The sequence below is a fragment of the Mus caroli genome, unplaced genomic scaffold (assembly GCF_978045245.1).
Source record: "Mus caroli unplaced genomic scaffold, Mus_caroli_1 scaffold_6, whole genome shotgun sequence".
In the NCBI taxonomy this organism is placed as follows: Eukaryota; Metazoa; Chordata; class Mammalia; order Rodentia; family Muridae; genus Mus; species Mus caroli.
In genome coordinates, this window is record NW_028227261.1 from 51,674,710 (window position 1) to 51,701,636 (window position 26,927).

A 26,927-nucleotide genomic window follows, 5' to 3' on the forward strand; every position below is an offset into this window, starting at 1 on the left:
GCCATGCAAACACATCCAACAAGGCCCTCGGTTAAGAAATTGGGTCTTAATCCCCTGATTTTCAATGGCCTTTTTTTTTTTAAACCAGCCTCTTGGTAGACTAATGTGGAGTATCTAGCCCCTCCTGTCCTCTACCTTGCCATTGCTTGCTGAGTGCTGAGCCAAACGTGTTCAACGTCCAAATTATTCTGATCACTTTATAATGTTATTCAAACAATTTTCCCATAGGCAAATATCTTGATAACTTTGAGATGCTATAACAAATTACTACAGACTGGATGGCTTAAAAAACAGAGTAAGCAAACAAACAAAAAGTCTTTACATGTTCTGGACTAAAAGCTGAGATCAGGATCCTGGAGTGGTGGGTCCTAGCAAAGACGCTTATTTTGTCCACAGGTGCCTGTGTTCTCTTCATCTTTACAAGGTAGGGTTGGTGCTCTGGTCTCTTCATCCTAGTGTTCTCCACATCCCATTCAGAAGAATTCCTCCCTCATGGGAGAACGCCTCCCTCATGCCCATTTCCCTACGGGACATCCCACTTCTAAAACCATTATGGAAAGCCATTCCAAGATTCCCGTCACAGATATGGAGACTGAGGTTTGCTTCACTGTGCAGCATATGTTCTTTCTCATTCATATAGCAACTTCTGAGATAGCTTATCTTGCTAGCTCTTAGGACGTTAGATTCTAAGCCTGAAAGCTCCACCTCTGCACCTAGCTTCAACGGGTGCGGACTGATGTCTCCCCAGAGGGTAATTAATACATGTGGAGGTGCTCATGCTTCTAGAAGGTCTCCTTCTACTCTTGCCACTCCCTACCTCTGCCTTTATCTATCAGCCTCATCCTTGTCTTCAAGGTCCCAGTCTAGAGCTCTGATTTCTTCCAGGATAAACTAACACCCTGGTTGATAAAGGCAGAGCCATGGTGATGCCTCAAACCAAATCCCTCCAGTAAGGACACAGTATACATGTGTCCTCTTCTCCACAGGCCCCTCGCACATCATTATCCTCTGGCACAGGTGTAGGAAGGACAGAGCTGTGAATCTAAGAGAACCCCTATGTGTAGGGAAGGGTGAGGCCTTTGACCTTTGACTAAGCTGTGCAACTTTCCTTCTTGGTCCCACCCATAGCACTGCATCAGAAAAGTACATGGGCTGAAGAAATGAACAGTACCAGCTTCACAGCAGACCATGAGTAACTCTGTCAATTTTATGTGTCTCTAATGTGGTATCACAACCATTTAAGATATGAGCATTATTTACCAAAGTCCAATCCCATGATAGCAATGATGAGAAGGTTGGATTTACACAGAACCAAGAGCTCCATCAGAGGCTAAATGTACACTTATCTTAGCACTCGAAAAATTTGAAGGACATACAACTCATAATTTAGCATAGCGATTAATATTCATGACTAACAACCCCTTTCCTCAAATTCTAATGTGTAATATAGGCGATCCCTTCCTCAACTACTCGAGAACTATTGAGTGGTTGTCATTAAGCCTTTGCTAACACTAGAGACTGTGAGTTTTGTTGCAGAGGAAGAGGAAAGGCCTGCATCAAGGGTTCTGTATCTCTGATCATTTAGGACCATGGTGTGCAAAGACATGTGCCTAATTTGTTGTACAAGTCACTGTCACAAGAAAACATTGTTTACATTTCAAAGAGGATATGCATTTTATTTTTTATTATTCTGTATTTGTGAAGATCTCACCTCCCTGAAATAGATTCGATTATATCTACACTTTATCTTCTCACCCACTGGGAGAGGCCTGAGTGGTCCAAAGGTTATGAGATTTGTCCACAACCACAGGGACAGAGAAGAGCAGATTACAGCTAAGACCCTCTCTCCTAGCCTGATGCTCCTGGTACGTAGCCTACAAACATACACCCTAAGTTTCTGGTCACTGAGCAAACTCTTATTTTGTGGAAGCAAGGTAAATTTTGAGGTTCTGCCTTGCTAAAGGGCCCTAATACTAGCCTCTGCTCCAGAGATTTTATTTGAATATCAGAATCCCATCCCAGTAACTCGCCCCTTCACTCACATCCACTTTGGAAACTAAGGCAAAGAAGCAATGAGGTGCACAGTCCCACAGTGTCAGAGAAGCCACTAGCAGAGGAAGAGAGGACTATTGGCCAGATTTCAGGCAGGTTTTCATCTTTTTAGTGATTCACCTGGGCTTTCAAAATCCCCACGTGATGGCAGGAGGAAACCCTAGCAAATGGTAATCGATGCTTCTATGCTTCCACTGAGCAGCTATAAAGCTAGAGAGGATGGAGAGAGCATCTCATTATAGTGAATGAAGGGAAATGCAGCCTGTGGTTTAGCATAACAATGAATATTCATGGATGTCCAGCAATCCCTTCCTTCAAGACTCTTAGACTTGATATAGGACTGTCTCCCTCCCATCACACCAGGATTATCAAGTGGCTATAATTAAAATATACTACCGCTTTTTCCGAAGCTTGGGACTCAAGTGCAAGTCTGGGCTTCCAGCAACAGCTCATTAATAAGAAAGCCTGACTCTAGAGATGGATGCAGCCCATAGGGTAGGAGGAAATGTTTGGACTGTATCATTCTGTCTGTTCAGGGGTGGGTCCTGCAGGGCCAGAACCCTGATAACTGAGCTCAGGTTGTACCACCCCGAGGGAATGTAAGAACATCATAGTTTATCCTTCCTTGAGCATGTTTCCTTATCTGTTAAAGAGGATATTAGTCGCCAATCACGCGGGAACTGAGACTGCTTTGGTTGGGGAGGGAGAAATCCGGCCTACATAGGGCCACAAGCCTCTTCCGGTCAGAAAAGCACCGGGGCAGCTAGGGCGCAGGGTCGGCTGACACTTGCCAGCTACCCACAACACCCGCCACAGGATCTTAAGACTTCTGGTGAGTGGAACACAGCTTCTGCTCCAATCCAATTGCACGCAGGACCTGAGACTGCATTAGTTAGGGAAGCAGAAACCGGCCTGAGTAGGGCCACAGGCCTCATCCGGCCAGATCAGCACCAGGGTAGCTAGAGCGCAGGGTCGGCTGACACCCGCCAGCTACCCACGACCCCCGCCACAGGATTTTGAGACTGCTGGTGAGTGGAACACAACTTCTGCTCCAGTCCAATCACACGGGACCTGAGACTGCTTTGGTTGGGGAGGGAGAAATCCGGCCTACATAGGGCCACAAGCCTCTTCCGGTCAGAAAAGCACCGGGGCAGCTAGGGCGCAGGGTCGGCTGACACTTGCCAGCTACCCACAACACCCGCCACAGGATCTTAAGACTTCTGGTGAGTGGAACACAGCTTCTGCTCCAATCCAATTGCACGCAGGACCTGAGACTGCATTAGTTAGGGAAGCAGAAACCGGCCTGAGTAGGGCCACAGGCCTCATCCGGCCAGATCAGCACCAGGGTAGCTAGAGCGCAGGGTCGGCTGACACCCGCCAGCTACCCACGACCCCCGCCACAGGATTTTGAGACTGCTGGTGAGTGGAACACAACTTCTGCTCCAGTCCAATCACACGGGACCTGAGACTGCTTTGGTTGGGGAGGGAGAAATCCGGCCTACATAGGGCCACAAGCCTCTTCCGGTCAGAAAAGCACCAGGGTAGCTAGGGCACAGGGTCGGCTGATACTCGCCAGCTACCCACAACACCCGCCACAGGATCTTAAGACTTCTGGTGAGTGGAACACAGCTTCTGCTCCAATCCAATTGCTCGCGGGACCTGAGACTGCATTAGTTAGGGAAGCAGAAAACCGGCCTGAGTAGGACCACAGGCCTCTTCCGGCTGGACCAGCACCGGGGTACCACCAGCTACCCACGACCCCCGCCACAGGATTTTGAGACTGCTGGTGAGTGGAACACAGCTTCTGCTCCAATCTTTAAACAGTGACAACGACAACAACTAACCCCAGAGATTACCAGATGGCGAAAGGGAAACGTAATAATCTTACTAACAGAAACCAAGACCACTACCATCATCAGAACCCAGCACTCCCACTTCGCCCAGTCCAGGGCACCCCAACACACCGGAAAAGCTAGACACGGATCTAAAAGCATATCTCCTGATGATGGTAGAGGACTTCAAGAAGGACTTTAATAACACACTTAAAGAAATACAAAGGAACACTGGTAAACAGGTAGAAGACATTAAAGAGGAAGCACAAAAATCCCTTAAAGAATTGCAGGAGAGCACTGCTAAAGAGTTACAAATCCTTAAAGAAAAACAGGATAACCTAATCAAACAGGTAGAAGTCCTTAATGAAAAACAGGAAAACACATCCAAACAGATGATGGAAATGAACAAAACCATACTAGACCTAAAAAGGGAAGTAGACACAATAAAGAAAACCCAAAATGAGGCAACACTGGAGATAGAAACCCTAGGAAAGAAATCTGGAACCATAGATACCAGCATCAGCAACAGAATACAAGAGATGGAAGAGAGAATCTCAGTTGCAGAAGATTCCATAGAGAACATCGGCACAACAATCAAGGAAAATGTAAAATGCAAAAAGATCCTAACTCAAAACATCCAAGAAATACAGGACACAATGAGAAGACCAAACCTACGGATAATAGGAGTGGATGAGAATGAAGATTTTCAACTCAAAGGACCAGCAAACATCTTCAACAAAATTATAGAAGAAAACTTCCCAAATCTAAAGAAAGAGATGCCCATGAACATACAAGAAGCCTACAGAACTCCAAATAGACTGGACCAGAAAAGAAATACCTCCCGACACATAATAATCAGAACAACAAATGCTCTAAATATTGATAGAATACTAAAAGCAGTAAGAGAAAAAGGCCAAGTAACATATAAAGGCAAGCCTATCAGAATTACACCAGATTTTTCACCAGAGACTATGAAAGCCAGAAGATCCTGGACGGATGTTATACAGACACTAAAAGAACACAAATTCCAGCCCAGGCTACTATACCCAGCCAAACTCTCAATTAACATAGATGGAGAAACCAAAGTATTCCACGACAAAACCAAACTCACACATTATCTCTCCATGATAAAAGCAATCTACAGCAAACCAGTAGCCAACATCAAAGTAAATGGTGAGAAGCTTGAAGCAATCCCTCTAAAATCAGGGACTAGACAAGGCTGTCCACTTTCTCCATACCTATTCAACATTGTACTTGAAGTCCGAGCCAGAGCAATTCGACAACAAAAGGAGATCAAAGGGATACAAATTGGAAAAGATGAAGTCAAAATATCACTTTTTGCAGATGATATGATAGTATATATAAGTGACCCTAAAAATCCCACCAGAGAACTCCTAAGCCTGATAAACAGCTTCGGTGAAGTAGCTGGATATAAAATTAACTCAAACAAATCAATGGCCTTTCTCTACACAAAGAATAAACAGGCTGAGAAAGAAATTAGGGAAACAACACCCTTCTCAATAGTCACAAATAATACAAAATATCTTGGCGTGACTCTAACTAAGGAAGTGAAAGATCTGTATAATAAAAACTTCAAGTCTCTGAAGAAAGAAATTCTAGAAGATCTCAGAAGATGGAAAGATCTCCCATGCTCATGGATTGGCAGGATCAACATTGTAAAAATGGCTATCTTGCCAAAAGCAATCTACAGATTCAATGCAATCCCCATCAAAATTCCAAATCAATTCTTCAACGAATTAGAAAGTGCAATCTGCAAATTCATCTGGAATAACAAAAAACCTAGGATAGCAAAAACTCTTCTCAAGGATAAAAGAACCTCTGGTGGAATCACCATGCCGGACCTAAAGTTCTACTACAGAGCAATTGTGATAAAAACTGCATGGTACTGGTATAGTGACAGACAAATAGACCAATGGAATAGAATTGAAGACCCAGAAATGAACCCACACACCTATGGTCACTTGATCTTCGACAAGGGAGCTAAAAACATCCAGTGGAAGAAAGACAGCATTTTCAACAAATGGTGCTGGCACAACTGGTTGTTAACATGTAGAAGAATGCGAATCGATCCATTCCTATCTCCTTGTACTAAGGTCAAGTCTAAGTGGATCAAGGAACTTCACATAAAACCAGAGACACTGAAACTTATAGAGGAGAAAGTGGGGAAAAGCCTTGAAGATATGGGCACAGGGGAAAAATTCCTGAATAGAACAGTAATGGCTTGTGCTGTAAGATCAAGAATTGACAAGTGGGACCTCATGAAACTACAAAGCTTCTGCAAGGCTAAAGACACCATCAATAAGACAAAAAAACCACCAACAGATTGGGAAAGGATCTTCACCTATCCTAAATCAGATAAGGGACTAATATCCAATATATATAAAGAACTCAAGAAGGTGGACTCCAGAAAGTCAAATAACCCCATTAAAAAATGGGGCTCAGAACTGAACAAAGAATTCTCACCTGAGGAATACCGAATGGCAGAGAAGCACCTGAAAAAATGTTCACCATCCTTAATCATCAGGGAAATGCAAATCAAAACAACCCTGTGATTCCACCTCACAACAGTCAGAATGGCTAAGATCAAAAATTCAGGTGACAGCAGATGCTGGCGAGGATGTGGAGAAAGAGGAACACTCCTCCATTGTTGGTGGGATTGCAAGCTTGTACAACCACTCTGGAAATCAGTCTGGCGGTTCCTCAGAAAATTGGACATAGTACTACCGGAGGATCCAGCAATACCTCTCCTGGGCATATATCCAGAAAATGTCCCAACCGGTAAAAAGGACACATGCTCCACTATGTTCATAGCAGCCCTATTTATAATAGCCAGAAGCTGGAAAGAACCCAGATGCCCCTCAACAGAGGAATGGATACAGAAATTATGGTACATTTACACAATGGAGTACTACTCAGCTATTAAAAAGAATGAATTTATGAAATTCCTAGCCAAATGGATGGACCTGGAGGGCATCATCTTGAGTGAAGTAACACAATCACAAAAGAACTCACACAATATGTATTCACTGATAAGTGGATATTAGCCCAAAACTTAGGAAACCCAAGATATAAGATACAATTTGCTAAACGCATGAAACTCAAGAAGAATGAAGACCAAAGTGTGGACACTGTGCCCCTTCTTAGAATTGGGAACAAAACACCCAGGGAAGGAGTTACAGAGACAAAGTTCGTAGCTGTGATGAAAGAATGGACCATTTAGAGACTGCCGTATCCAGGGATCCATCCCATAATCAGCTTCTAAACGCTGACACCATTGCATACACTAGCAAGATTTTGCTGAAAGGACCCAAATATAGCTGTCTCTTGTGAGAAGATGCCGGGGCCTAGGAAACACAGGAGTGGATGTTCACAGTCAGTTATTGGATGTATCACAGGGCTCCCAATGGAGAAGCTAGAGAAAGTACCCAAGGAGCTAAAGGGATCAGCAACCCTATTGTTGGAACAACATGATGTACTAACCAGAACCCCGGAGCTCTTGTCTCTAGCTGCATATGTATCGAAAGATGGCCTAGTCGGCCATCAATGGAAAGAGAGGCCCATTGGACTTGCAAACTTTATATGCCCCAATATAGGGGAATGCCAGGGCCAAAAGAATGGGAATGGGTGGGTAGGGAAGTGGGGGGCGCTATGGGGGACTTTTGGGATAGCATTGGAAATGTAATTGAGGAAAATATGTAATAAAAATATTAAAAATCAAAAAAAAGAGGATATTAGTCACCACAGTGCCTCCAACAGCCATTCCGAGGCTAAATGTGTTCACGGATGAAACCATAGAGAAATTACAAAGAGAAGATCACTCTAATCTGCCATTATTTTGATTGTGGTCCACCCTCTCCTGTGTACTAGGTACAGTGCTAAAAGATGTTGAGGATGCTTCTACGTGTGAGTGTGCCTACACGGGCCTATATATAAACACTAAGGAGTCATAACAAGGACACAATGTGTTTGTAGTGATCTCCGTGATGCAGTAACAGGGCAAGCAATTTTGGGCATGTGCCTAAGCCATCTGAAGCCTTAGCTTTCTTGCCTGTAAAATGTTATGTATTTAGAGAGCACCCTCCCCTCTCCCATCCCTGCCTACATGCACCTCTCTTTGACCTGCTTGGGCAATAGAATGAATAGATGTTACTCAAAGGTTCAACGTGCAGACAGTAATGGGAGAGCTACTTGGCTTTCATGACCCTCTGGGCAGCTTTGTGAAGCATGAAGAGAGGACCCATGTTTCTCTTGACACACTCTGTTGTAGGATTCCTCACAAGCTGGGCTGTAGGCTGACTTAGCATCCACTCTAGAGAACATGATCTTCAATTATCTAGTCACTTAAAAATCACTGAGCAGTTGTAATGAGCCAGGTCCAGCACTGAGCTCAAAATAACACTCAAAGAGGGAGGAGTAAAGTCCTAATTCTTGGGCAGCTTTTCTACAGAGAAGAGGTAGGGCAGATGTAACTGGAGCAGTACCTAAAAGTGAAAGTGTCAGAACCTAGCAGTGACAAAATGCTGCTTGGTGTAGTTAAGAGATCAAGTTCTACTCCCGTGGGAAAGATGTCTTCCAAACATCATTCTCCCACAAAAGCAAACACGCTCTGCAGTCCTCATTATTCAATACTACAGCAAGACAACTTAGATCACTCAGATGAGTGAGGGGTTATGGGGCTACCTATCTCCACTGCCTGCCCACTGTGGTTGGTAATAGAGACATTTTCATCTTGCTGGGACATTGTGTCTTGAATCTAGCTATATAATATTTCATTATATATTAAACTACAAGCAGTTTGCAATTCTGGTTGATTGATTGATTGATTGATTGATTGGTTCATTCATTCACTAGGCAGCTACAAAGTATCAGGCACTGAGTGATATACTTTTATCTGCATCATGTCTTAATTTCACAACTATGCTAAGCTGAAAATCATTGCCTTCTCCATTATAGTGGTAAGGAGATAACAAGCAAAAGTATACTGTGACTTGCTAGAGACCACACAGCTAAAACACACACACACAAATTCCAGAACCAACCCAAAAAGCAGATGCCTGTCTACAACCTTGTGTGGTTTCTACTCATATACAAAATACTAAACAAGATCTGGAGATTTTGAATTACAAGAAGAAAAGAATCATCCATGCTTAAAAATCAAGCAAGAGTTAGATATAATGCAAAACCAAATCCACAGGTACACTCAAGTTTGTGACAGCATGAATACCGGCAGTTACGATTTGAGCAGTTGCTACTGGCCTCCTGTGAAGTAGACTGGCGTGTGCAGCATGGAAGGGTGTCCGACAAGGCACCCTCAGGGGAGTTCCTATCCTGATGGAAGAGCCAACCAGGTCAATGGAGCTGAAACCCAACATTCCATCAGCTCTGCTGGCTAACACACTGACACACTATCCTGACACACTAGCCCTCATCCTTCTATATGCCTCTGCTTATCACACAGCTATAATAAGTAAAGTTGGTAGCAACAGAAAGGACAGTCATGGATCATAAGGGAAGTTCATCAGTAAGAAAGCCAGTAATTTAGCAGCAGTGACTGTGGGAACCTCCCACCTCAGCCAGAAGGATCAAAGTAAAGAACAGGATACATGGATAAAAATTGCTTTGTAAATGAGAAAGGCAGGACAGTTCTGTTGTATCATCTCTGAAATCCACCATCCATCACATTCAACATTCTCTTGGTAACAAGAGAGCCATGCGAAAACCTGGAATTTTCTCCTGATTTATGGAGAGACATGTTGGATTGAAGAAAGGGCCAATGGGTGTTTTGTGTTAAAAGATTAAGGCTGATGAAAAGAGATGGGGGCTTCCTAATGTCATTAAAGTTTGTATTGAACACAACACATGTAACATTCTTCATAATTCTTCCCTATCTACTCTCCCGGGCTTAGATTCTACAGCCATTACAGTACTTGGTCGATTGCCCTTAACCTTCCCCACACCAAGACTGACACAGATGTTCACAGGTTTTCCCCAACCCACCTTCTTGTCTTCCAGCCAGTGTATGTTAACCAGTTTCCAGGGTTTGATTAAGATATCAGTTCCTCCAGCAAAATGTGAGCACTGACTGGTTCTTCAGCATCCCTACCCTTCCTTTCATTGGGTTGCACTGGGCACCAATTAGAGGATGTGTCTTCTCATGGGTATGTTCCCACACAATGCCAGAGGGCAGAGATTCAGAAAACAGCCCAGTTTGAAATAACTGCACCTCAGTCTAAAGCTGACATTCCAGGGGTCACAACTTTAAATCTTGGACAAATTGTCCAACCTGATTCTGTAAATGTAAAATGAATATGATAGCCTCCTGTGAAACTGATATACTGATTAAGGCACATTAGATGCCTTCAATTCAATAAGGATAAACTTCCTCTCCCCCTTTACCCACCCCTGTATCTATCATGTATGTTCAGTTTCTTCTACATATGTGCTTAAGAAATATCTGATGGATGGAAAATCAGTGTCACTTTCCCCTTGAGATTTCCTAGGTAAAGAAATGTTAAAGTTAGTATTTATCATTGATCCCTATGGGAATCTTCAAGAACTCCAAAAGAGACTCTTCCTTGGTTCCCAATCTTGGTGAAAGTTAAGGCTATCAGAATGATGTAGAAGGGTCTAATGATACCTATGTGTGTTAGTTAAAACAGCCTTTGAAGAGGTACACACCTTTGAGGTCAGCAAGATATTTCAAAAGATATAATCTCCTCCGTCTCCTGACAGTCATCCACACACCCACCCACATCTTATAAAAGTGTCTTACTCATTCAACCGTGGCACCTCACACACAGGAAGGGCAAGCAAACACACACACACACACGCACATGCACACGCACACGCACACACACACACACATGCACACACACAGTTCTCTCTCCATCATCCCTTCATTGTGATCATCTTCACATACTCTCCCCATAAGATAATAAAACCTAAAGACAGAATGTGACCCTAGGCTTCCCATTCTGGCATACCACTGGTGGGTTGTCAATTGGCTCCTTGAGTGCTAACACCTCCAGATCTGGTATCTGAGGACTGGAAAGTTAAGTATTTCGATGGAACCAATATCTCCTCATGAAATTTCTCTCCCTAACCCAAATATATCCATGAAGGGTTACTTTCTATGGGGTCCTGTTTCCAATTGTGTGTTCTTCACGCTGAACACTTCGTGCTGTGTTATGGTTGGAAGACCTGTTTTACTGGGTCCATCTATAATTTTTCCATCTCAAGGATTCCTCAATTTAAAAGTTCCTCAATATCCTGGAGAATCTAATGAATATATTTTTTTAAAAAATGCATACCCAAACCTATACATCTACAAACTCTGTCTTCCATTTCAAAGGGTTAATATAACCTTTAAAACCATCCTATCAACCCCTGCAAGTAACCCCATTCTTTATTGGGATTTCCTTAGAGTTATGGATCTCGCCTTAGTTGCATTGATTTTACTTCAAGGTCCAGCACATAGTCGGCACCCAGGAGCAGCTCATCAGATCAATAATAAATCGACAGCACTGTTAGTGAGTACCAGATTTCTTCTCATTGCATAGAACCCTTAAAGAAGTCTGTAAGCCAGATAGTGCTACTGAATAGGTATATTATATACCCCAGGGAACATGTAAAGAAACTGAGTCCCTGAGGTCACAGAACTAGCAAGTAACAAAGGCAGAACTGAGGCTCCCATTACCACTGTTCCATCCAGTTATTCAGATTCCCTACCAAGGCTGGGCCATTTCTGTCTGGCAACATGGACAGCCCTTATTTCCCTTCTTAGTCATGCACCTTTATCAGGATGAAGACGTGTTTCATCTAGGGTCTAGGTGTGGCTGTGAAGATGATCTTAAGATGGTATAAAAAGATATGTGTATGGAGCTTACTGTCCTCTGAAAAGAGACACTTATTAATATGTTGACTCTGATGGAAAGTCATGATTCCCAACCCCTCAGGTGGCTACTTTAGAAACTCAAACTGTACTAGTATCAATACTTTCTCTGTCCTCAGATTGACTTCCCCTCCTGGTCTATCAGAAGGGTTGATTTATAGCTTTTCCCTCTGGCTTCCTCTTGGGTTCAGAGAACCAGAGTATGAGTATCCATAAAAGAAATGGTACAAGAAGAGGGTAAAACCTGATGGGCATTCCCTAGCTATTCACAAGGCTCACAACTATTTGGCCTGTTATATAGAGCTGGCTATTGCTAAACTTTGATAATGACCTCTCTCCTTGCCTTGCCGGGTGTAGGCAAACATTCCAAGAGCCCTCGCTACTCTTGGTTTGTCTAACTCCATTTATACATTCAGAACTCCTGATAAAATTTCCCCAAGTTTCCCAGTCTAGGCTTCCTCCAAGAACCCTGTATGACACACATGCCTAGTTACTTCTCTCTTAAAGCATATCAAGTGTGCATTTGTACACAGAGAAAGCAAATGAAGGAGTTGGAAAGCATCTTAGAGGCCATCCTCAAGACTTGACTCTCTAGTCATGGTCATGGTGTCCTGGCAATGATGGTTATTAAACATTGTCTGTGCACCATTTGCTATGTGTCTTGGTTTGCATGGGTATCCCCAATAACTCCTACTTTTCTGAAGTAGATACCATTATCTCTTATACAAAATAATAAATCAAAAGCATAGAGAAGGATTGTCCCAGGACTGGTAGAGGGATGAGTAGAAATTTGACCTCATCGCTGCAGGCTTAGAAAGCATGTGCCCAGCAGACTACTCTGTAGAGCAAGGACAGTCCTAAGATTCAGAGACTTACTCAAATTTCAGGAAATTCCCATAGACCCATGACCAGAATTAAGCACTGCCAACAGCCCACCAAGTTCCTCCAACATTCAGCCAGGATATTTCATTGTCCCAAAGCTTCTGCACCATTGACATCCTGGAAAGATATTCCTTTTTGAGTATCTACCTGTGCTCTCTGGGTGTGTAAAAGCATCTTTGTATATATGTTTTATATGCCCATTACTCCAGCCATGATGACCTAAGTAATTCTGAATATTGGCAAATGTTCCATGTAAGGAAAAAAGGTTCCTAGATGAAAAATACTAGTTTGATTCAATTCTCAAGCTGTGGGTTATAACCCCTTTGAGGTTGCATATCAGATATTCTATGTATCATATCTTTACATTACAATTCATAACAGAGCAAAATTATAGTCATGATGTACCAATAAAAATAATTTTCTGGTTGGTGGTCACTATAACCTAAGAACTGTCTTAAAGGGCTGAAGCATTAGGAAGGTTTAAGGGATGTCTCAGACTGACTGGCACATGGAAACCTACAAGAAACGTAGTTCTGGTGATTGCTTTTTACCATCAGCAGCGAGACAGGGCAGATTCCAAACTAGTTACCTATTCCTCTGCTCTGTAAAGTTCCTATCCAAGACCCTCTACAGCTACCTCTCCAGGGACATCTTCCTTTGTTCTGAGTCTTATACTTTGAGCTGAAGAAACATGGAATGTGTCATGTCTACAGCCAGTTCTTGCTATCAGGGGATCCATCCTCAATCTCTCCCTGCTAGAGGCCTCTCTACAGTTTCACTAAGCTCATGGAGGCCCTGACTCCGTCATACATCACACAAGGTTTTTAAGTTAAAGGCATTAGTTCACATTGCAAACTGTTTCATCTGCCTATAGTCCCTAGAACACAGGATTTGTTTCATCTCTCTGTGTTTTTGTATTTTATGTTCTCTCTGTCTACAATGCTACCCACCTCATCCGATTATCTCTTATTTCAAAACTCAGCACAGACATTCTTTTCCCTCCTCATTTCAGAGTCAAATCTCTTTTGAACCAGTAGCACCTTCCATACACATAAGCCATCAGATAAATTGGGCACAGCAGTTGTTAGACTCCCTGATTTGTTCTATAGACTCATCTTCCTGAGGGCAAGACATGCTCATATTCGGCACCTTGCTTTCTGGTGTGAATGTCTATTAAATCCTCAGCTGGGCCAGGTAAGGAGCTAGTGACAGAACAGCTCAGACTCATGCTGCTGTGATCAGGAGCGTCACAGCGATTCCCCTGCAGACTAGAGAACGGGCACATTATAATGTAATTTATTAGACCCCGGCACAAGTTCATTTTTATAGGCAGAACATCTATTTTAATGGGTACATATATAACCACAGTTTTCAATCTGCTTCTTTTCCTCAAGAGAAAATCATGGAAGGAATCATGGCAGGAAGAAAATGAGGGTTGGTGGCAGGGGGGACATGGGGTGACATAGGGAAGGATATGTTTTCTCTAGTACTTTCTTAAAATAGACCCAGGAGGAGGAGGCACCTAATTCACAAAGAAGCATACATTCACCTGGAAAATTAAATTAGCACAATGGACGAGATGACTATAATTTTGTGCCTCGTCTATCTTATTCAAATTACCAGTCTGACCAATGTATCAACACCGAATTACCCAGTTGTTTCAGTTCTATGAAACTTCCTATTACAAAGCTCTTTACAGAGAAGTTGCTCTGTGAAGAAAGGAGCCATAAAACCTCGGGGCCAGACAGTTTTATGATTGCATTCTAGATGTGGCACTTCTTAGCTGCAGAGCTCTGAAAAGTGACATCACTGGCTTTTTACTTTTCCATATGGAAAGTGGACAATAGCACCTCCTAATTTGTGGGCCAACTGCAGGGAGCAAATGAGCTAATACCCATCACCCAAGCAGCACAGTAGGTGTTCAATAAACCTAAGCGTATAGCATCTTAGTTTTCCTCTTTGCTGAGCAGGGGAAATGACAAAGACAAGACAGTGGTGGGGGCACCCGAACCAACTCTTCATGTAGGTAGTCCTTGCATTTACCTATGACAGCATGAACTGAATCTTCTTAGGATGTCAAAGGCCGTGTTAAAGAATATAGGTGGCTTTAAACCAGTATGTGAAAGATGTGGCTTTTCAGAAGGCAAATGAGGCCTCCAAGAATGCTCCCTGGTTTCATCTATTCATTTACTCCCCCTCTGTTTGGTTTATTCATCTGTTCTTCCAGGCTCTATGCACTTTAACAGAGTAGTTGACCAACCAGCTAGAAGCTACACTGCCCAGCCCTCTTTGCTCCAGGCAAAGTTTCAGAAATAAGATATGGAAAATGGTGATCTATCACATCTCAAATCCAAGGTATTTGTTCTGCATGTCTTTTTCCTCCTGCTGAGGATGGGGATAGGGGAGAGGGGAGGAGCAGAGTCAGAGAGAGAGAGAGAGAGAAGAAAGGGGTGGAGATGCTGGAGCATAGAAGCTGGGTTCTTTTGTGTGTGTGTGTGTGTGTGTGTGTTTCTTTTTTTTATAATTTTTAATATTTTTATTACATATTTTCCTCAATTACATTTCCAATGCTATCCCAAAAGTCCCCCATAGCGCCCCCCAATTCCCTACCCACCCATTCCCATTCTTTTGGCCCTGGCATTCCCCTATATTGGGGCATATAAAGTTTGCAAGTCCAATGGGCCTCTCTTTCCAGTGATGGCCGACTAGGCCATCTTTCGATACATATGCAGCTAGAGTCAAGAGCTCCGGGGTTCTGGTTAGTACATCATGTTGTTCCAACAATAGGGTTGCAGATCCCTTTAGCTCCTTGGGTACTTTCTCTAGCTTCTGCATTGGGAGCCCTGTGATATATCCAATAGCTGACTGTGAGCATCCACTCTTGTGTTTGCTAGGACCCGGCATCGTCTCACAAGAGACAGCTATATTTGGGTCCTTTCAGCAAAATCTTGCTAGTGTATGCAATGGGGTCAGCGTTTAGAAGCACTGGGCATGGATACTCTGGATCCAGAAGATCCCACAGCCCCAGTTCTCTCCTGCTTCTCTCTCTTACAGCAGAAAATCTAGTCTCCTCACTAACAATGCCAAGAACTCATGTGGAGGTGTCACTGAGTGTGACACATGGCAAGGAAGAGGGGACCCTAAAGGAGCAGATGGAGAGAGCCTGTGGTAGAAAACGCAAAGAGGAGCTAGGCAAGCATACTAGCTTCTTCAAGACAGGAAGGCTTGTGATTCTAAGATAGGGTTAAAATAAATCCCCCACCTTGCCTCTGTCCTATAGAAATTAAATCAAATCAGGTTAAAGACAATCTATTGTCTTTAAAAAAAAAATTCCAAAGAAGACTCATACCATCCTCTTAATTCAACCCAATGTCTCTTCAACTCAGAGCAGGAGGACTGGGAAGGTTGACCTCAATGCTGCCTTTACGATGAGATGGTTCTGTGCGGTAGACTGACCATCTGTCCATACCGATGGGAAAGAAATCTCAATGGACAGAGGCAATGAGACCATTTGGGAAGTGACTCAACAAATACAGACTTACACTTACCTTAATTTGATTAGTCTTGTGTTGTTCTAGTTTCATCTCCTGGGCCCACATAGAACACATGGAATCCTCTCATAGCTCTCATTCAAATAATTCACTCCAGTGTGTGAGGCAGCCCCACCTATGCAAGCACATGGTTCTCTGGTCTGTAAACATCTATTTGTATCTGTTCAGATAGAATTCCATCCATGCCTTCCTTTTCCAAGTCCAACCTCTTCATCTGAAAAATGAGGATTCTAGGCTTTTCAGATAAGTCTATGAATCAAATCATTTGAAGAGAGGTTAATAAATTCATTCCATGGGAGAGATTAGGTAACATGAAAAAAATACTAGCATACACTTATGGCCCTTGTCTGTTTATACTTTACTTGTACTGGTTTTCTTCAATAGCACCATGCTAGCCACCAAATAAACCCAGTGCCTAGATGGGAAGAAGTCTGTGAATCTTGTCTGAGCGATCCTAAGGGTCTTCTAGTCCTCAAGTTCTATGACTCTCATAAGCCATCCCATTTCACAGGACTGACTCTAAATAAGCTTGTGCTTGACTGACTTGTATAAGGCTCCATGCAAACCCTCCCTCAACTTCACTCACACCCTTTATTCCGCTGCTTTGTATAGTAGTTATACAACTGTTTAGAAATGAACCAAGATAAGTTTTAGAATTCTGACTTCTGGCCTGGATTGGACAAAGAGAGGCATAGCATGAAATGGGAAATATAGGAGACAATAAAGGCTACTGTTCTCCTATCTCCTTACCCCCTATTGGGAATGAATGGGTTCCTGCACTTAAGGCCCTGGATCCTCTGCTGGCCTTCCTCTATGGTTACATGACCCAGTGGGTTCAGATACCCACTCTGTTCTTTCAGGGCAAAGAACAAAAACGACTGCCCACTGACAGCAATCTGTAGATATCTGACAACCTTTTATGTCTGTTCTTAACCCTTCTTACATGTCTTTAAATAGTTCTTTCTCTAAAGCATCCTTCTGAGTATACCATCTGTTCCCTCCCAGGACCCTAATTAATTCACTACCAGTCCTGTTCTTGGTATTCTTCCAAAGGGCGGAGAACAAGTCCATACTAAAAGGTCCAGATGCCTTAGTCTCAAAAACATAGCTTAGGGCTGGGTATGGCACGGTATATATCTATAATCTCAGCATCTATCATGTGAAGGAGGACAATCAGGAATTTGAGACCAGCACAGACTGCTCAGTGAGAAACTCTTAAAAAAGAAGAGGAGAGAGTGGGTGATTAGATGGCACAGTGGGTGAAGCACTTTCCAACAAACCTAGAAGCCTGAGTCTAATCTTTGGAATACACATAAATGTGGAAGGTACAACCAACTCTACAAAGCTCTCCTCTGACCTGTGCTGGAACACCTACCAACCTAGTCATCATGCACTCATGCAATAGGGATATTCTTTAAAACAGAGGAATGTATGCATTTATTCATGCATATATATATATATATATATATATGAATGATGCAGTGATAATTAGATCCCTGTAGTGATTATCTAATTTTGTTCCTTTCAATAATTTTTACTCTACAAATAAAGAACAGCCTCAACACTCCTCCATTGTTGGTGAGATTGCAAGCTTGTACAACCACTCTGGAAATCAGTCTGGTGGTTCCTCAGAAAACTGGACATAGTACTACCAGAGGATCCAGCAATACCTCTCCTGGGCATATATCCATAAGATGTCCCAACCGGTAAGAAGGACACATGCTCCACTATGTTCATAGCAGCCCTATTTATAATAGCCAGAAGCTGGAAAGAACCCAGATGCCCCTCAACAGAGGAATGGATACAGAAATTATGGTACATTTACACAATGGAGTACTACTCAGCTATTAAAAAGAATGAATTTATGAAATTCCTAGCCAAATGGATGGACCTGGAGGGCATCATCTTGAGTGAGGTAACACAATCACAAAGGAACTCACACAATATGTATTCACTGATAAGTGGATATTAGCCCAAAACTTAGGATACCCAAGATATAAGATACAATTTGCTAAACGCATGAAACTCAAGAAGAATGAAGACCAAAGTGTGGACAATATGCCCCTTCTTAGAATTGGGAACAAAACACCCATGGAAGGAGTTACAGAGTTAAAGTTTCAAGCTGTGATGAAAGGATGGACCATCTAGAGACTGCCATATCCAGGGATCCATCCCATAATCAGCCTCCAAATGCTGACACCATTGCATACACTAGCAAGATTTTGCTGAAAGGACCCAAATATAGCTGTCTCTTGTGAGACTACGCCGGGGCCTAGCAAACACAGGAGTGGATGCTCACAGTCAGCTATTGGATATATCACAGGGCTCCCAATGGAGAAGCTAGAGAAAGTACCCAAGGAGCTAAAGGGATCTGCAACCCTATAGTTGGAACAACAGGATGAACTAACCAGTACCCCGGAGCTCTTGTCTCTAGCTGCATATGTATCGAAAGATGGCCTAGTCGGCCATCACTGGAAAGAGAGGCCCACTGAACTTGCAAACTTTATATGCCCCAATATAGGGGAATGCCAGGGCCAAAAGAATGGGAATGGGTGGGTAGGGAAGTGGGGGGCGGTATGGAGGACTTTTGGGATAGCATTGGAAATGTAATTGAGGAAAATATGTAATAAAAAATATTAAAAATAAAAAATAATAAAAAAAGAAAGCAGACTGAGCAAGCCAGTAAGCAGCGCCCTTCTCTGGCCTCTGCTTCAGGTTCCTGTCTTGAATTCCTACCTTGGCTTCCATCAGTGATGGGCTTTGATTGGGATATGTAAACCGAACAAAACTTTCCTCCCCAAGCTGCTTTTGGTCAGAATGTTTTATCACAACAATAGAAAGCAGACTCTAATAATATTACATACTTATAAATCTTCTCCATACAACAATCCTAAGGAACTACTGCAACCCAGTGCTTGTCTCGCTTTACACGTGGGAGAACACGCAGAACGGAGACAGCTTTTTTTGTAGCCACATAGATAGAAAAACAAAGAATCACAATTCCAAGAAAACCAGACTAACTCCAAAGTCCATGTGTCCCTCGGGACTGCCCTGCCTTTTTCCGTGAGTCATGATACCTCTTTTCTCCTGGACATTGTTTGAGGGGAGAAAGACAGACAGGAAGTCAGCTGTAAGAAGTCTCCATGCTGCTTTCGTGAGACATGGTTACTGTTACAGTTTGGCTATGGCATGTCCTAGAGACTTGGTCCTTGGTCCATGATGCTTCTGGGAGGTAGCAGAAGCTTAAGAGGTGGGCCTTCCTGGGATGATGTTAGGCATTGAGAGTGACCCCTTGAAGGGGACAGTGGAACCCTGGTCTCTCTGCATGTCTCCCCTCTTGCTTCTAGGCTGCATGCAATGAGCAGCTTTATCTAGTATAACTCCTACTGAGCTGTATTGCCTCACCACAGGGCCAAAGGCAATAGGATCAACTAAGCAAGGACTGAAATTTCTTAAAGTATAAATGAAACAAACCTTTCCCCCTCAAAGCTTTATTATGTCAGGCATTCTGTCATAATACGACAAAGCTGGCTAACACAGTTACATACTTGTGTTGTTCCTGGCTGTTTTCCTGTTTGTTTGACAAAGTCACTGCTTGGGAGTACTATGAAAGTGGGGAGAGTGTCCAGAGTCTAAAAGCGGCATCAGTAGCAGCTAACTTTGGCTAGCTTGTCGGAGGCATGGTAGGAGAGACGTGCCTCTTCAACGTTATTCCAAAATGCCAAGGAAGCCTCGTGAAGTAGGATAGAAAGCCAGTTGCATACCCAGCTTTGTTGTAATGTGGGAGCAGCCAGGTCTGGACCTTTGCTTCCTCATCTATAAGACAGAAGAGACTGGATAACACCATGGTTTCCTAATGTGAAGCCCTTAAGATTCACAAGGCACAAAATGATTGTCATGCACAGGCAGCCTTAAGTAGCCTTTAACCACATAAAATGTTATTACAGAATCAAAATGTTATTCTAGCCAATTATCCTAATCAATGCAAAAAGAAAGTTGTGTATTGGTTGTTTTACTCAATTACTTTGGTTAGTTCATAATTTCTTCTTAAAACTTTAAAATCGGAGGCTGGAGAGATGGCTCCGTGGTTAAGAGCACCGAGTGTTCTTCCGAAAGTCCTGAGTTCAAATCCCAGCAACTACATGGTGGCTTACAACCATATGTAACGAGATCTGATACCCTCTTCTGGTGTGTCTGAAAATAGCTACAGTGTACTTCCATATAATTAATAATAAATCTTTAAAAAAACTTTAAAATCTGTTCCTGTTTATTTTACCACTATATTATTACATCCAAATTTTTGCCAATACTTTCTTCACAACTGATGTTTTCCCCCATTATTGTAACATTAATTTCCTTTTAAAGTAGTTGATTTAAATACAAAATAAACTTATGGGTTTTTGTTTTTTTAAAAAAAAAAAAGAACAGCCTCTTCCCTTACCCAATGTGAGGACGTGTTAATCAAAGAGTATCATTCCCTGGTCATAGACTAGACATAGAATCCATGCCAATATAATTTCTCTCATGAATTTTTGAAACAGAACTTATTAAAGAAGGATATTTCTTTTAGGTAGGTGGTAGCTCTAGGAATAGGTAGCCTGGAAGCCACAGTGGCTATGTTTTAGCCCCAAAGAAAAAGCTGAGCTACAATAGATACCTGGCTAAATGGAATTACAAAAGAAGCGATTGCTGAGGTCAAGCATCTTTGTTTGAGGATATGGTTCTTGTCATCCTTAAAACCCAGATATATAATGGCTTCTTTAAGTCTGCAGTTTGTTGATGTTTTTCTTATATTTCTTTGTGTATAGTTTTCTCCAGGGTAATGCATCCCTAGTGGAGATGGAATCCATGGTTAATCTGATGCTGACTGCCTTGATACATGACCTTAGTTCTATGGTGAAGTACCTGCTAGATATTTGCTTATGTCTTCACATTTGTATCTCAACCTTATCATTACAAGAGTTTCAGGTGATGAATAGGACAGAGAGTGTTGTCCCCTTAGTTAACATTACCCTGGGGCTCAGGCAGGCTATAGCCCCAAACCTACTTTCCACTTTGGTCTTGCCTTGTTGGGATCATACCATGAAGGCTTTCCTTGCAGAGTCCTGGTACCTGTGTTCATAAACTTGTTTCTGGATTAATCATAGATTCTATTCACAACTCATTTTCCCACTGTCTTCTCTGTTTGAAAATACTTTTCATGTTTTTTACCTTGAGACACACAGTCTCTTCTGTTTCCACCTCCAGGTTATACTCTGACAGGCAACATGCCAGTTCTCCACCTCCTGACTTAACCTCCTTGATTCCACCTTGAGAACTACTCCTGTTAGTAACTTCATTCACCTGTCTTAGTGTGAACTTGAATCCGAGCTCAGAAGGCTGGAAACCTGAAGAGAACCAAGTTGCACTGATTTCATCAAATGCTTTATACAGTAACTGTCAGTGAAGCCAAAAACCAAGATCATGGAAAGGTCCCTCCAATGTGGAAAATGGTGAGTATTTTCTAATTGTGGAATCATTTTCTACCCGTGTCTTTTAGCCGATGGCTATGAGCATGGAGTGGTATTTTAGAAAGTCTCACTTTCAGTGAGGAGGAAAAGTCTGATAGGGAAAAGTACAGATTAAAACAATATGATGTGCTTTTTACAACTGAGACAAAAGGCTGAAATAGAGGATACAGCCCAAATTAGCTCCTGAGCAACTCCGTCTGATGAGAAAATTATCCGACAGCAAATTACATGCTGTGCTACACCAAGAGCTTCACTGAAATCTAAGACATTGGGTTAACCAAAATGAGACAAAAGGGGCTCAAAGAAGATATGCATTACTGTGAAGAAGAAAGAATAGGAACAAATATTTTTCTATCAGTCATATGAGTCTGGTTTTGAAATACCTGAGATCCAGGCACAGAGTGAATATCTGCAGTCCTAGTTTCTTAGGAGTTGGAGGCAGGCTAAGACTGGAGTCAAAGTGTTTGAAGTGCCAGGGGTTGAACTCAGTGCTATGTGTTGCTACACATGTGTTTCTCTGCTGAACTATAATCCCAGGTAAGTCCATGAGTTTGAAACTCCTGGATCAACACATCAATACCTAAAAATGCATAAGATATGATAGATAGTAGGGGAGCCGTGTTGGCCTAGAAGCTTATCTTCAAGATAGACTTTGTCTTGTTTCAGTTGTGCAGTCCTGAAGAGGAAAAGGCTCATTTGTGATAAGGAAGAGAATATATCCATCCTGATGACTACAGGTTAAATATACTATTTCAAGAGGACACTTATAGTTCAACTGATAGATATGTGTACCTGGGTCCCAACAAACTGATGGCACATTCAGTTAATAGTATTATTGATTACAAAGGTGTAGGCTGGGGAACAGAGGCTTAAGAGGTACATCCTGGCACCCTCCGTGCCAGAAGTGAAGAGAAAGGAGAACACCTGGATGAGAACAAGTTCTCGTGGTATCTGGGCCAAAGCCAGCCCAACCCAGAGTGATCTCACAGGGAAGGGGCCAGGTAAAAAAATTCTTTCTCTCCTGTTTGGAGCTTCATCCAGAAAGCCTTTAGACACAAGAAGCCAGTGAGGTGCTTCATACAAGCCAGACAACTGGGAGAGCCAGGTGATGAAAGGTTGACAGTGATCCTATTTTAATGAGGCCATGAAGAATCCGATGGTGTAGAGACAGATGATAAAGTACAGAAGGGACTGTAGCATCTTTACCTACCTGTGATTATATGAATGAGGTTAGATTCTTGCTGACAAAGTTTGATCAAAAGACACAAGAGGCACAAAAGCACTTGCAACACACCAGGGGGATTAGTCTTCTCCTAAGAGAAAGTCAATGCAAATGAAGACAACGTGTTAATGCCCAGCTAGGCAATGTGACATATAGTTATTACTCTTTTGGGAAGATCTAGACTAGAGATAGTATAGAATTTAGTTAGACAAAGAATTCAACTAGGACTGTTCAATCAGAAAAACCTTGTGTCTGCTGAACACTTTTGTTAATGGACATGATCATAAATATTATGAATAAAAAGAAATCAATCCAGCGAATGGGGAAATAACAGGCATGCAGTCAGAGGGCAGAAAGCAGTTCATGTGTCAAGGCTGTTTGGGAAACTTTGTGATTAGACTTATATTCCTAGACAGGGTTAGCCCAAATAAAAGTGTAATCAGAAGGGACTGTCCCAGGGTGAAAGACAAAGAATCCGATGTGCACAGATAGAAGACAAAAGATAGTGACAATTTACAGGCCCAAACCTGGGGCAGTTCCCTCTCTCCTGGGTCTTAAAAGAAACCAACACTGCCATCTTCTCCATGTCACACTTCTGGCTTCTAGAATCATGAGGGAATGTGTGGGTTTTGTTTCAGCCACCCAGGTGGTAGAGCTTTGGGATAACATCCTTAGGAAATACATACATATTCCAGACCCCTTTTTCATCCATAGACATCAGTATAGGAAGAGGCCAAAGTGACTTGCCAGAGTTGGCAAATGTGATGCTGAGATCACCACTGGATCTCCTGTACTCCTTCACGAGGCATGGCTTTCAGTTCTGCTCTCTGCCAAGTCACCAGCCTTTGCATTAGTGCGTCCTTGTCCATGAGCAGGTTCAGAAAGGCCAGTGAAGAAGCCCAGTGCCATCATCCAGGCAAAAAGAGTTAACACTGCAGGATTAGCTGAATGTTAGGTGTGAAAGAAGGAGAGGAGTCAAGCCAGATTCTAGGGTGAAAGCAGGAATAAAACTCTTCATTAATGTGGAGAATTCAGATGGAGCTATATTTTGTTGGGGGTGAGAGGAGAAACTAAGAGTTCAGTTTTGAACATATTGACTTTGACATATATACTAGATATCTGAGTGGATATGTTAAGCCGGTTTTTAGATATAGAAATGTCTAATTCAGCACAGAAATCTAGGCAGAAGATACCAATTTGAGTATTGTCAACACTTAGATAGTATTTAAAGACAGTAGAGGGGATCAGCCTCCCAAAGGAGTGAGCATACACAAAATCGCAGAACCCAGGAACACTCTAGAGTTTAGTTTAAGAAAATGAGAAATAACCTGCTTTAAAAAAAAAAAGGAAAGAAAATAAGGAAGAAAGGAAGGAAGGAAGGAAGGAAGGAAGGAAGGAAGGAAGGAAGGAAGGAAGGAAGGAAGGAAAGAAAGAAAGAAAGAAAGAAAGAAAGAAAGAAAGAAAGAAAGAAAGAAAGAAAGAAAGAAAGAAAGAAAGAGAAAGGGAGAGGGAAAGGGAGAGGGAAAGAGGGAAAGAAAGAGGGAAAGAGGAAAAGAAAGAGGGAAAGAAAGAGGGAAAGAGGGAAAGAAAGAGGGAAAGAAAGAGGGAAAGAGGGAACGAGGGAAAGGAAAGGAAAGGAAAGGAAAGGAAAGGAAAGGAAAGGAAAGGAAAGGAAAGGAAAGGAAAGGAAAGGAAAGGAAAGGAAAGGAAAGGAAAGGAAAGGAAAGGAAAGGAAAGGAAAGGAAAGGAAAGGAAAGGAAAGGAAGAGGTGTGTGTGTGGGGGGAACTCTGGATAGAAAAGACCACCTGATGATATTGCTGCAAGGGAGCCAGAGAAAAAGGAAGAGAAGTCAACAGGTTCCAGGCAGGAAAGAATTAGGATCTTGGCATTCTGTACCCTGGAATCCATAAAACAAAATATCCAGGTTTAGTTGGAGACTTGCTCATAATTACTTGTCTTACTAGGAAGGTTTATGGATACAGAGTCTACTGTTCTTCGTTGTGACAACCCCTGTGAGCTATGCGACGGTTGGGACTCTTACTCCAACACGATATATTTTAACCATAGTTGTGATACCTTGGGTGGTTAGGAAAAGGAAAGCTAATGTATTCTTTCACTGAGTAAGTGCTACTTTGAGATGAGTGCTTGGGACACAGCAGTGAGCAAAGCTGAAAAATGAGCTTGTCCCCAAAGCTTTCCAGCCACCACAGGGAAGGCGATCTCAGCATGGCCTGGGGCTATGTATTTTTCAACATGAGCAAGACAAGTCTATCTCTGTTTCTTCTGTTGTTTATGGATAAAAGAAGGCAGTATTATGTATTTGTTTCCTAAAGATGTTATCACAAAGCACTACCACTGGGTTGCTGAAACAAACACCTGCATTCTCTTCTGGTTCTAGAGGCCGGAAGTATGGAATCAAGAAGCTTATAGGGTTGGTATTTTTCTAAGACTCATTAGAGAAGGATCTGCCTCAGGCTTTGGGCTATAAATTGTTATTTTCTTTCATCTTCTATCTGTCAATGCTTGTCACTATGTCAAGTGTCCCCTTAACATGAGGATACTAAAATCATGTTGGACTACAACTTAAATCTGATTAAATTAATACAAGGAATGAGGTCTATGAGGACTCAGTCTCTGAATAAGATCACATTCTGAGATCCTAGAGGTTAAGACATCATTATTAACATGTAGGGTAGGGTACAAATTTTAGCATAACCAAATACCCATCTTTGTGCAAATTATAGAGATGGCTATGGAGATTCTGACTCTGGTGGGCAGGAACTGATATTGAAGCCCAGTGGTTATCTCTCAGTCCTGAATCTGCCTCTTATTGGCTTTGGTTTAGGCCCCTTCATTTTTGTGAGCTCTCAAACAGACATGGAAATGAAAGGGGAGAAAAAATGTCTACTTTATACTGTCAAAAAGGGCCAATTATAGCAAACTATAGTTTTTAGCATATTCTAAACACTAATGTATGACATTAAAATCTGTGTTATAATATGGGTATTAAATGCTTGAGGAATGAATTTATGTACAAAAAAAGTGGTAAGGGAACTAGAATGTTCTAGAAAGACCAACAATATGTCTTAGGGTTCATAAGATATTTTCACACACATGAAATTACTCACTTTGATGACTGCTATTTTATAGATGAGAACAGCAAAGCTTTGGAAGGGGCTGTGGAGCCATAGGCCATTAGCATCTCTCAGGAGTCCTTGAAAGGTTGGGGTTTTCAAACCTCTGTCTCTTTCTCCCCTCCCTTCTTTCTTTTGTCATTCTGAGGATTTTTAAGCCCACATACCAAGTGTCCTACAAAATAAACAACCCTGATAAGAAACTGTCCAAAGGAATTTAGACCATCTTTGAACTCTGTGCTGAATAATTAAAACCTTCAATGCATACTCAGGCTTGAATCAGCTTCCTAGATGCCTTCATGCTCTGGAAACTGAGGGGTTTGGCTCTGTGGGGGCCTTTCTGTTTCTTTTCAAACCCAAAGCAATGGACTTGAAAATCTAAATCCAAAAAGCTAACAAAGACCTTATTAATTGTAGCTTCTTTATAAACAGTTTTTTTCCCTGACTCTTTTTCTCCCTCTCTCTAGGCAACCCTTGCATAAAAATATCCATTCGCCAACTGTTCACCAACTGTTCCTCCTCTTCCTGGCATACCTTGTGCAGCATTCAAAGCTGCCAGAGCGCATGTTTGCTGCAGCACTCCACACTACCCGGGCTTACTGCCACAAGGTCCTGCCACAGGGAAGGCATTTGCAAGGGGAGGAGGTTGTCTGGCAGAGGAAGTCTGGGCTGAGACCAGGGAGGTAATGGGCACATCACAGCTTTAGGGTCCTTGGTGCCTAGCTTGAAGCTCTGTCTTGTTCTAGCTGTGTGCCTATGCTCAGCGTATTTCTCTCTCTGAGCTTAACTTTTGTGTCACATAAAAGACAGACAAGAACTCTTATGGAGGGC

General features: G+C 42.3%; 1 protein-coding gene across 4 annotated transcripts in view; it reads right to left on the reverse strand.

Annotated features, from left to right (window-relative positions):
• The window catches only part of Dab1 (DAB adaptor protein 1), an 887,226-nt gene extending 860,989 nt beyond the window's left edge, over positions 1–26,237 (reverse strand). For all 4 annotated transcript variants that reach the window (XM_085839132.1, XM_085839131.1, XM_085839130.1 and 1 more), the window contains exons 1-3: positions 26,091–26,237; positions 22,950–23,052; positions 16,227–16,478 (exon numbers count right to left, since the gene is read on the reverse strand). The gene's annotated coding sequence lies outside the window, so the exon portion shown is untranslated. The remainder of the gene's footprint in view (positions 1–16,226; positions 16,479–22,949; positions 23,053–26,090) is intronic.
• Positions 26,238–26,927: the final 690 nt, after the last annotated feature.